The following is a 12654-nucleotide window of genomic DNA, read 5'->3' as shown; positions in this document are numbered from 1 at the left end:
CTGCCAGCCAGGAGCCTGTGGACTTACAGGCTCCTGAGGACAGTACTGCAGCAGAAAGGCAAAGACTGGATCCTGTAGCTGAAAGCTATCTAAGTGGTGAGGAGGATAGAGCCTCCCAGGGAACACCTGCAAGGGATCAGTCTCTGCTGCAGCCCAGTAGTTCATCAGACTCGCCCCCACCTGTAACCAGGCTCCGGAATGTAAGGAGACAGCAGCTGAGAGAGCGAAGGCAGAATGCACGCATGCGTGCCAGAAGATCTCTCAGCCCTGACTATTGACAGGATCCTGACCTTGCTCCCGGCTAGCTAATGAGTTGATTAGCTAGCACTGTATATCTGCAAGTCTGTTGCCAGCAGTCATTTGTGCTGGCAAATGTTGTTTGTCAGGACCTGAATCCTTGCATCTCTGCTCCAGACCTTGTGGAATTCTTATCGGCTTGATCCTCGGCTTTTGACCCTCGGCTTCGTTGACCTTCGTTCATCTCTGACTCCTCTGGTATCGTGATTTATGGACTTGAAACCTTGGTATGTCTGACCCTGCTTCTGGACTGTGATTTAAACCTGTTTGAACCTTGCTACCTGATTTGCTCGGCTTGACCTCGGACTGTTCCTGGACTTTGGCTTACTTACGTCACGCCCCCTGGTCCTGCTGTGACAGATGCCCCATTCCTAGGACTATACCTGGCTGCCACTGGAGGATGGTTAAACTGGGAGCCTCCCTGAGCTGTGGGCATTGTGCCAGGGATGGAAGTAAAGGGCCAATTGTCTCCCTTCTCCTCAGCCTCTCAACTCTTATTTCAGTATCTGGACACCTGCTGGAAGGAGAACAAGTCTGCTGAATGTAAGAGAGTGAGAGCACCACTACCACGGCAGCCACCTGGGAAGAGGGAAAACTGGCCATAGTGGGGTGGTGATGCTGCTTATGCTGCTTTCTTCATGGTCAGCTTGCTCTTTTCTGGGTTCCTTGGAAATCTCACTGTCAAGCCTGAACTGCTGTGCCTCATGCTGAGGAGGAAACAGGAAAGCAGAGAAGGAAATGCTTCCCCTCACTCAAGATACACAAAGGCTGGCTCAGCATGGTGAGGAGAGACAGCCCTACATGCTCAGATGTGTTTTGATAATTAAAAGGGTTATATTTAATATTAATATTTGTCTTATATTATTGTACATGTATGTTTGGTGGGATAGTGCACAGGAGGTACCAGAATCATATGACTTTTTTATCTGATGGCAACTGATGGCAACTGCATTATCTGATGGCAACTGATGGCAATCTGATGGCAACTGCATTCCCCCTATGAGTGGGGGAATGAGTAACACTGAGCTAAGTAAGCCAAATGCTGTAATACCTGTGACTCATCGTCCTAATGATTTTCAAGTCCAAGAGCACCCACATGGCCCTGAATCTATGCAGTAAACTGAGATTATGTGACTGGCCCAAACTCACCCAGAAACTATCAGGGCAGAATAGGCCTCCCAGATTCTAGTTTCACTCTAACCACTACACTACACTGGCTATACTGTTCCCAGTCTCTCAAGTGGGAAACATCAGTAAGTATGACTACCTCTGGTTTGGTGTAGTGGTTAAGTGCGCGGACTCTAATCTGGGAGAACCGGATTTGATTCCCCACTCCTCCACTTGCACCTGGCTGGATGGCCTTGGGCAAGCCGTAGCTCTGATAAAAGCTGTTCTTGAAAAAGAGCAGTTTCTGTCAAGAGCTCTCTGAGCCCCACCTACCTCACAGGGTGTCTGTTGTGGGGAGGGGAAGGGAAAGGAGTTTGTAAGCTGCTCTGAGACACCTTTGGGTAGTGAAGGGCGGGGTGTAAATCCAATCTCCTCTCCTCCTCCTCCTCCTCTGTTTCTGTATGAGTGAATTTCTCGAAATTTGCCTTTCCATCCCAGAGGACTGTTTGGCTGCCAAAGCTGTAGCTGTTTTTGGTACCACTAGGTGTTGAGCTATGCTTATTTTTAGGCTGACAATGCTGTGACTTGCCTAAGGTCACCCAGCTAACTTCAGAGGGGAAGTGAGGAATCAAACCCAGTTCTCCAGATTAAAGTCTGCTGCTCTTAACCACTACACCAAACTGGCTCTCCATTTGAGAAAACAACCACACTGCAAAGGTAATATATGGCAGGCTTTAGTGAGAAAAGCAAGTTAAGTGTGGCACCCTTGCAATTGTGACCCTGCGCCCACAGCTTAACAAAGTAAGTTCAATTCAGTTGTAATGCCTTTTCTAGACACAGCTGTTTGATCTTCTCTCTCATGAATTTTTTCATTCATCCTTCACCTCCCTTTCTATGTTGTCACACTTCCTATTGCAGTTCCCTGAATGACAACACAAATTCATGGAAAGTGGAGTAAAGTATAAGAAATAAATACATTGGTGTTGTGGTTAAGTGCGCGGACTCTAATCTGGGAGAACCGGGTTTGATTCCCCACTCCTCCACTTGCACCTGGCTGGATGACCTTGGGCAAGCCGTAGCTCTGATAAGAGCTGTCCTTGAAAAAGAGCAGTTTCTGTCAAGAGCTCTCTCAGCCCCACCTACCTCACAGGGTGTCTGTTGTGGGGAGGGGAAGGGAAAGGAGTTTGTAAGCCGCTCTGAGACACCTTTGGGTAGTGAAGTTGTTGTTGTTCAGTCGAACAGTCGAGTTCGACTCTTTGCAACCCCATGGACCAGCTCCCGCCAGGGTAGTGAAGGGCAGGGTATAAATCCAATATCTTCTTCTTCTTCAAATTGTGAGCAAAAAAATCATAGTAAAATATTGAGATCCTAAATCTTGGTATGTGATAACTTGGAACAATTTTGTCAATCATTCATCTGTCTGTCTCCCATATGTTAAAATGTGTAATTGATGTTTTTAGAATTTTAATGTGATCACTGTCATAATTTTCATGTTGTAACCCACCCTGAGCCCATTTATGGGGAGGGCGGGATAGAAATTAAATTAATAAATACTAATAATTAAAAAATAATCCTGTCCTTAAGGCAAAAAAAAAAAGTCAAGGCATACAGAGAAAAATATTTTAAAAAATTAAAGCAGGCTGAAAATAAACTTGTAAAGTTACTATGGTTTCATTGCCTTCAGTGCTCTGATGTTCAACAAATGAGGATCTATGCCAATTTTTACAACCCAAGTTGATGCCAAAGTGCTACAGCAGCTTTTCACAAAGTTTTATCATCTCAATAAATCTGAACAATAAAATGTTGTACTAATGGGCTGAAGCTCAATTACAAGTGTCACTTCCCAACTCTGCATTGTTCAGTTCTAGGTTTATGTATATAATGGCTCTGTGTCCCCTTTCTCAGCTTCAATCATTTTGAGACTTAATCTTCAGATCCTGTGAATTTGATGTGAAATCTTTATTCTCTCCCACACACACCCTAGCATAACCCTGACTCAAAACTGCCTTTTTTATTTAAAAAAAAAATGAGAAAAGCCATTCACAGATCTCCCATCACCATATTTAGTTTGGTCAATGGATACAACAATGGCCTGTATATCTTGCTTTCGATAATGAATTTGAAATCTCCACCATTTTGTTATTTTTATAAACATTATCAACCCCAATTCTACAGACTATTCATGTAGTCTATTATCTCAACCCCAAACAATAGTAATATTCATTACCCTGATAGAGTTTCAGGGGGGTAGCCATGTTGGTCTGAAGCAGCAGAAAAAAGTTCAAGTCCAGTGGCACCTTTAAGACCAACAAAGTAGGGGTTGATCACCTTCATAGGATAAGTATTTCCAGGGCTTTTTTTGTAGAAAAAGCCCAGCAGGACCTCATTAGCATAACAGGCCACCCCCAACAGCAGGAACTCATTAGCTTACCCAGCCACACCCATGAGAGCATAGCTCATTAGCATATTAGGCCGCACCCCCATGTTACCAGAAGTGTGGTCATCCACCCACACCCACCTTTTGCTTCTTATTCTGTTTACCTTGTTTGTTGTCAAAACCCAGGGCTTTTTTTGTAGCAGGAACTCCTTTGCATGTTAGGCCACACCCCTAATGTAGCCAACCCTAATAAATTTCTGCTATTGGGTGTGGCCTATTATGCTAATGAGTTCCTGCTGGGCGTGGTCAACTTGGGAGCCAGCCAGAACTCCGTTCCTGTGCGTTCCTGCCCCAAAATAGCCCTGAGTATTTCTTTAGCAAATCAGGTACACAGATTGGAAATGTTCTTGGATCCAGACTTACCACTAGAAAACTAGGCTAGCTCTTTTTTACACAGGTAATTAGGGCTGAATGTTTCAGAAAGATGCTTTTGTAAAGACATAGAAACTGTCAACTATACCGCACTGTATTGCTTACAGTAAGTAGATTCCTACTATATAATTTTTTCGCTGTTTAATATGTCATGTTAATACTTAAGTTATGCTTCACTCCTGTCTTTTATATTTCTGCTTGGTCCCAGACTTCTACAATCCTAAGATATTGCTTATTGAATGTCCCATTTTATTGATCATATTGACTCACTCTGTCTAATCTTCATTGAGTCCTTGTGAAAATGGTGGACTATAAATAAATAAATTCTTGCACATTGTCTTCCTGCTTGGTCTATCTAGATCACATTGGCCCATCCTACTATAACCTCAAGACCAGACTATTCCAATGTGCTCTATTTGGAGGCTGTCCTTATAGACAACTTGGAAGCTGTAAGCAGGGCAGAATGTGGTAGTGTGTTTTTTAAGGAGAGTGAGCTGATTTGAACATCACCCACCTGTTCTGAAATTATTGCACTGACTGCCTATTTGCTTCTGGACGCAATTTAAGATGCTGGTTCTTACCTTTTAAAGCCCTTCATGACTGAGGATCATCCTGTCTTAAGGACCATATCTTCCAGTATGAACACATGCATGTATTATGTCCCCTCCCCGATCACTATCTACTTATGACATCCTCCTGTACAGTTGGGTGCTTCTCCTCTGGGATAGATTCTTTTTGGTCACAACATTGATCCTTTGATTCAAAGGCCACCTTCTCTGCCTGTTTTCCAGATGTGGCTGTTATTTTTTTCAGAGCAGCCTTTTGTTAAGGCTGTTCTTGAGATTGTGTTGGAGGAACTTATTTAAAACTGCTAATGGGAATAATTCGTTTTGCTGAAAGTATATATGATGTTTGGGGAACATGCCTTGCCATACTGGCATCTTGTTCTTATTGTATACTTTTGCCTTACTAGCATCTTGTTAGCCCCCTGAGTCTAAGGAGAAAGGCAGGGTATAAATATTTTAATCACTGAAAGTACACTACTGTAAAGCTGGAACTGACAAGAGCCCATAACAATAGATGAATATTGAGGGACATTCAAGACAGCAGCAATGGGGGGAAATACTCTTACTGTTAAATTGAAATTTGGAGATATAAATGAGTCAGTTGAGGCAGTTTTGAGGATGTAGCTAATACCAGGAAGACCAGGCAGTGAAATCTTTTTTTTTTTGCCTGAAGTAGATCCCATAATGTTCAAGGTTCTTACTTCCATACACTATGGAACCTTAGACACCTGGAACCCTAGCTCCCAGGCTCATGAGCTTGTGAGTCCATACTTATTCAATGTACCCTTGATATAAGTCCATACTTATTCAATATACCCTTGATATAACATACAAATATGTGTTATCAGGCTACTACCCTAAACCTTCTCTTCTGGTTTAATTCCTTGGTGTTGGGTGATAGTGAGATATTGAAAAAATGGTATTTAGCCCAGAAGAGCCTGAGTAAAATAATTCAGACTGAGAGTCCATGTGTGATTAAAATATAATGTTTTTACTAAATTCTAGCATGGGGAAGGGTAATTGGGATGAAAATAACAACAGAGCATAATCAGCTACATCCTTACACTACAAAGACAAAACTAGAAGAGAGATTATGACTGCTCTTCTTGTTTCTTCAGAACACCAAAACAAAGATGGGAAGAGAAGCCATAAAATGGTAATACACCTTGACACTTTAGTCCCAATCAAATCCCTAGATCAGGGAGAAAATTCCTGGGCTTTCCACATCTAAAGAACATTGGTTACATGAGAAACATGTGACTTCCTGTGAGTAACATAAACAAACATTTAACCCCAGATATACTGAGTGTTTTCAATTTGTAATACCCAACACTTGGCCAAGGTAATACAAGGAAACTCTGACATACAGAGGACAAAAGAAGAACAGTGGAACTAAACAATGACTGGAATGAACAGGAAAGCTTTGGACAGGGCCTAGAACAAGAAGCCTTCCAAACAACTGGAATCAGAAGTGATCATACCACAAGTGGGACAGGGCCTAGAACAAGAAGCCTTCCAAAGAATCAGAAGTGATCATACCACAAGTGCGATTCTCCAGTATGTCTTTTATGTCATTAGTATGACAGAATGGCATTTGTCATCACTAACATGTTGTTTTGTTTTGTCTACATTTTGTTTCAACCTTTCTAATCATTAGCTTGTCCAAATTTGGAACCTACTGTCTCCATAACCTCAAGTTTTGTACCATTGAATTGATTCCCATGTCCAAGAAACGCTCTACTTTTTATTTGGGACACAGACTCCTGGCTTTAAACCTTTCTGCTTCCAAGCATAGAAATAAGAGATCACTCCTGCTTGTTCTCTAAAATGGGTCCAAATCCCTCCCCAAAGAGACTGTGCATCAGCAGGCCTTCTTGTCCTGGAGTTGCACAAGCCTTCCCTCTAAGATTTACTTGCTGCCCAGCCTTAGTTGGTGCAGGGAATTCTTTTCTCAGAACTGATAATTCTCACCTTTTCCTCTACACTCCCTCTTCACTTTTTCTGGTGGAATGGGATAATTTGCTCATAGTTTGAGGGTTCAGAATCACTTCCTCAGCACTGGGGTAGTAGATTTGGGGGATTATGGACTCGTCCTCCTCATGGGACATTTTGCTTCATCTAGTGTTAGATCCAAGCCAGAGCAGAGTGAGAGGCTGCATCAAAAAGGTTGTTTCTTCACACTGGATTTCTGTGACTACTTTTGTGAATGTGGACTCCCTTGGAGGAACAGGATTATATTCACATGCATACATGTTTAGGACACCTGTGTGCCTGACTGCTATTCCCTAGCAGAACTCTTCAGTGCTTTTTCATCGCAAACCATTTCCCCCCAAGGCTTAAGTCTGATCCTCCTACATTTCCCACACACAGTCTTATCACCAAGTTAGTACAACTAAAACAAAACCTGCTGTTTATCTCTGGGAAACTGCAAGCCTTTTTATTCAGCAGCTGGAAAAATTTCACTAAGGAACATGTACTGAATGTAACTGTAGGCAGTCTCTAGCAATTTAAAAGGGTGGAAGGTAAAGAGTAATATCCAGACATACATAAAATCACCATTTTTCATGTGTAATGCATAGAATTAAAAGTTTTTTTAGGGTGGCAGCAAAAGATGTTAATTAGGGGTCATAATACTATCAGTGGGAGGAACTAATCATGTTCACAAAAGGCAGCTGGACCACAATACAGTACAGATAGTTCTAATCAGGGGCAGATGGGGAGAGAGAGAGAGAGAAACAGCCCTGGAAAAAACCCAGCCTTCAGCCTGACCGTGCCCCCCAAAGGAAGAAGGAAGTGCCTGCCCAGCCACCCCGGAATAGGAGGTACCTGGCTGAGGCAGCTTGGCAGGGTGAGGCTGGGCAGGCCTTAGCCAGGAGAGGTGAGGCTGGGCAAGGCAGCCCCATCAGTCCCATGAACCTACCTAATACTGAATAAGACCACTGGTCCATCAAAGTCAGTATTGTCTACTCAGGATCTCAGACAGACAGCAGTCTTTCGTATTACCCACTACCTGATCTTTCTAAGTGGACTCTGAACCTGGGTTGGGACCTTCTGCATGCCAAGCAGATGCTCTACCAGTCCCAGAGAGCCACAACCCCTCCCTACAGCATAGCCCGGCACTACCCACACACACCCCAGCCACCGACTCTTCCCATTGATCTTAAAGGCCACTCTGCCTAGGTCCTCAGTAGTTCCATTCATACAAAAACATTTTACAGCATCATGTGCTAGTAGTCCAAGGATATGCTACCAGTACATTGCAATTTCCAAAACAGAGTCAGGCAAGCTTAAATCTACTGATTTTTCTATTGGGCTGTGGCCACACTATCTAAAGCAACAATGCCATTAAAGAGAATGCCTTTTTGCATTTACTGCTTGCTTTCCTGGCTTTATTTACTACGAATGTAATGCCGTTTTTACAACAAATGAGGAAAAGCACACATGCTATTTTAGTCTTTTTGCTATACCCCATAACTCACTCATTCGAGTTCCGAAGCCGTGTGAGGTGTAAAGAAGTGAAAGCCATTCCAGTAAAAGAAAGCCCCCTCTCTCACACACTTAACAGAGCTCAACTTCTGCGGGTTTACGGCTTCACTCGGTGTCCCCAACGCCCTTGGAAACGGCAAGTTTTGGAAGTTTCGAAGTGACAAAGAGTCACCCACAAAGGGAAAGCGAGTGAATCCGACTTGCTTTCAACCGAAATTCCATTACACGAGCCAGCAGCTGCCTCCTTCCCGCCTCACGCATTGATTGCCTCCTCCATTCCCTCCGACTGCAGAATGCCTTCTACCGTTTCTGCTCTCACACCTCGCAACAGCTCCGACCCAGAGGTGATTCCCCAGGAAGGAGAAAAGCCACCTAGGCACCTGCACGCGCACGCCCCACACAAGCCCCGCGTGTCCTGCACCCTCGCACGGGCAAAAGTTCCTACTGGCCTCCATGAAGCCAGCCTGACTGTGGCGAGATGAGCACTCCAAATCGGAGGGCAGAGGACAAAGCCCCTCGCCCAACCTTTTCCGCCAGCAGAGCCCCCTCGCCCTCCCTGGCACCTACCTGGGCGTCCGCAGACTTCCCAAGGCTTCTCTCCCTTGAGCTGCGGGCAGGGGGAGTTCCCGAGCCCTGCCGGCTTCGACGAGCTGACCTTGCCTGCCCAGACCGCACCCCTGGACGACCTCGCCCCGCGCCGGCTCCGGCTCCCGGCGGCCCCCTTGCAGAGAGCCAGAGGCAAGGGCGAGAGAGGCAGAACGAGGGACAGACCTCCGCAGCTCTCGCTAGTTGCCCGGCGCTGCTTCCACCTGAAGGGAGGCACTGCAGTGATCCGCCGCCGCCTCGTCCTCCAGCAAGCCCGCCGGCCCGCCCAGCCGGACGCCACGCACGTGCTCTAGCAGCCTTCCCCAAAGAACGAGGCGCCTGAGTCTGACCGTGCGGAAGTAGCCTCCAATAGCTCCCAGGCTAGTAAGGAGTCCGTCCTGGGCATCTTTTTTGGCGAGCGCCGGGAAGAGTTTGCAAGGCAAGTTCTCCACGTGGGGCGTTCACGTTACCGCAGGTGCCCGATGGAAGCAGGATGTGACCCTCTAGGACAGCCATGGATTCGGCTGCCACATCTTGGCTTCCTTCTTACGTGCGCACACACGGCAAAGCCCACCCACTCCAAGATCTGGGTTCCTTGAGTGGCTCATTCTCAAATAACGGATTCATTGCCTCATGACAGAATATTGATACATTTCCACGATGTGCTGGGATTGCATCTCAGGGACAGTCTTCTTTTGCTTTCCTAATGACACTTTTTGTAAACCTTGAGGATTACTGTGGTATAGTGGTTAGAGGCTGATGCCAAGACCAAAGAGATGTAGGTTAAAAAAACAAAACAAAAACTACCTGTCATGAAATTCACTGGGTGGCCTTGTTACTCTCTCAACCTATAATGCCTCACATGATAAAATGACAATGACGGGACCCATGTATTCAATTCACAGCATCTTGGGGTCAGGAAGGGAGTCACACAGCAAAGTTGCTGCAGGAGAGGCATGGGAGTCCCGTAGAAGCGATCACACCCCAACATCTGGGAAGCGCAGTGCTCCCGTGGCAAACCCGTGGCTCCCCGCCGAAGGTGCGGATTAAAAAACTAGTACTTACGAGGTACTAGTTTCCGGAAACCACAGGCCAAGGGTGGGCATCTTATCGCATTTCCGGTGGACTTACGTGGCATCTGGTGCCCGTCTCCACAGGTTACGCAACAGCACCCAACAGCATATGCACACAAAGAGCGATTGCTAGTGCGATCGCGCGGCGTGGCTTCTGTGCCGCACTGCAGGATACCCATCTGGTCGCCATCTCCCCCCTAACCAGGGGACCTCGACCGGGACATGTGCTCGGGCGGCCGCGCGTTAGTTTCCTCCAGGGCAATTAGCCACGCCTCCACCACCACCACCACGATATCCGGCCCGTGTGACCAGGGCCACAGAATGAACATCATGGGATTTTTCCTGCTGTCCCACTCAGACAGAACACTACCAACAAAAGATGTACTGGGTGTCTGTGTGTCTAGAGGAAAGGCACTCTACACTTGCACAGAAGTGCTCTTCTTAAGAACATACTACAGTGCTATAATGAGCATTCAAACAATGTCCTGGAGATTTTGTTGGTTTATAAATCTTTCTTTACAGAAATAAACTTCTAGTGAATTGTGTAGCTCAGGGCAATCTCTTTTGATTTATGTTATGTCACATCAAGATTTTGCAGAGAATATGGACTAGGTATTATTGGATGATCACTGTCTGCCCAGAAGAAGGACTTGGTGTTATTAATGTAATCTAGCAACTGACATCCCACAATCAGGGAAATATCAGGAAATAAAGCCATAGCAATTACAAACATTAATAATCTGTGTGGGGAAAACTATGCAATGAGCATTAAAAACAAGATCATTTGTGTGTGGGAAGGTTTAATTGGAATGTTTCAAGCAGTTGCACAATTGGCTTTACTCATACTTCACATTAAGAGACTTAAACAGCTAATTAGCCAGGACATATTAGAAAATAATAGGAGGAAATTAGTGGTAATTTATTTCAACTTGAAGTTTATATGGGGAAGTTTATTGCCACCATGCAGCACCATCCTGGGCAGCTGACAGAGGATCTTATTGATATTCAAATCTCCCTAAAATAACAGTATATTTTAAGTCGATGGGTTATATCAATTATATATGAATAATGAATAGCTGGAAAGCTGGCCACTTCCAGACAGTTGCTCTTCATCTGAGCACTTAAAAGTATAATAAATATGTTTGGGGGGAAACATACAGGAAAAAACTCTGAAACAAGGAAGAAGAGGAAAATACTCTTATAATATTATTTTTTACAGTTATAATACACAAAAACTATTGAAGGGCCATAATGCTCACCAATCCCATTATAATCATTCAAAGCTGGGCACCCGATCAACAGTAGAACAAACTCTCCAATAGTAGTCCTTGTTTCAGAGTTTTTTCCTGTAATACTGATCTGAAGGCTTTTATACACCGTGAGAGCTGTGCTAAGGATTTGTCTTCCTACATACACCATTATAAAGTCTTCTGTACATCATGAGTACTTTATGAGGGTAATCTTTGCCTCTTAGTATTCAGGATATGGGTTTGATTGTAGTATATTATATTAATAGTTTGGTTACTTGTAATTGTAGTAGTGTGAACGTCTTGAAGAAGAGCTATCGAAAAGAAGATCACAATCTGGAGTCTTCGTCCTTGTCTGTGTACCATTTATGGACTTGCAGTTTTCATGGACCTGTACATTATATGATGTAATGTGGTTTTACTGATACATGTGGTCCTCTGTTATTCTTGTCATATAAATTTACTCTTTTTGCATGACTTTTTGAGCACTTATTTGTTATTTGTTATTTATATGAGTTATTTGTACAGTGCTTGCTTGCTTTCTGTATATTGTATACTGTGATATCGCATCTGTTTATGGAATCCTAAAAAAACCCAGACCATTCTGGAATTCAATAGGATTCAAGACCATCTGTGGGCAGACCATTTTAAACAGACCTCCTCTCATGCAGGGTGTTAGAGTCACATTCACATTGGTTTTAAGTAGATGTAGTCAGATCGTGGTTCAGGACATGTTTTATACTTCCTCACTCACACGTCCCACCCACCTGTGGTTAGGTTGGCCAGAGTTGATGGTGTGCACAGACTGCTGCACAGGCTGCTCAAGTAAGAGAGCTCTGTGGCAACTAGTACGCTGCCTGGGCCTATCTCTGGGCCCCTCCTTTGTACGGCTCATGATGTCACTGTGTCTCTGGTTCCTCTGCTGTTTCTTCACTTCCTTTGCCCTTCTCCCTCAGTATCCATATGTGGATATGCCCAGTTCTTTCTCAGTACCAGATGTTCCTTGTTAGTCTCAGCCAGCTCACTGGACTCCAATAATCTCTTCTGTTTAGGGGCACTTTCCTTTATCTCTCAATACTGGCTTGGGTGGGGTGGGGGGGAGGCTTGGCCTACACAGAAAGGTTTTCAACGTTTCATGTGTGCCGTCTGCAGGGGTTGTTTCGAAGAAAAAGAGCTAGAGGAACTCATTAGCATAACTCATTAGCATATGCCACACCCCCTGACATCACTGGAAGTGTGTCATAAGGCCACACCCCCTGCCCCCAATGGTCCCGGCCGCCGCTGCCGACCTTGCAGCTCCACTGCGGAGCCCCATGAGGGGCCCGGCGATGGACCTGCAAGGCCGGTGGGAGTGCAAGGAAGCCCCGCAAAGGCCCTCCCTGGCCCCAGGCAGGCAGGGGTGGGGAGAGTCTGGGAGGCAGCAACTTACCCTCCCTCTTCTTCTGCCTCCTCCTGGCTGAATGAGGGCCAGAAGCGGGGTGGCC

This window comes from Gekko japonicus, unplaced genomic scaffold, assembly GCF_001447785.1.
Source record: "Gekko japonicus isolate JY-2015 unplaced genomic scaffold, Gekko_japonicus_V1.1 scaffold2294, whole genome shotgun sequence".
Lineage (NCBI taxonomy): Eukaryota > Metazoa > Chordata > Lepidosauria > Squamata > Gekkonidae > Gekko > Gekko japonicus.
The sequence above is the reverse complement of the archived record's forward strand: the minus strand, read 5'-3'. Positions refer to the sequence as shown.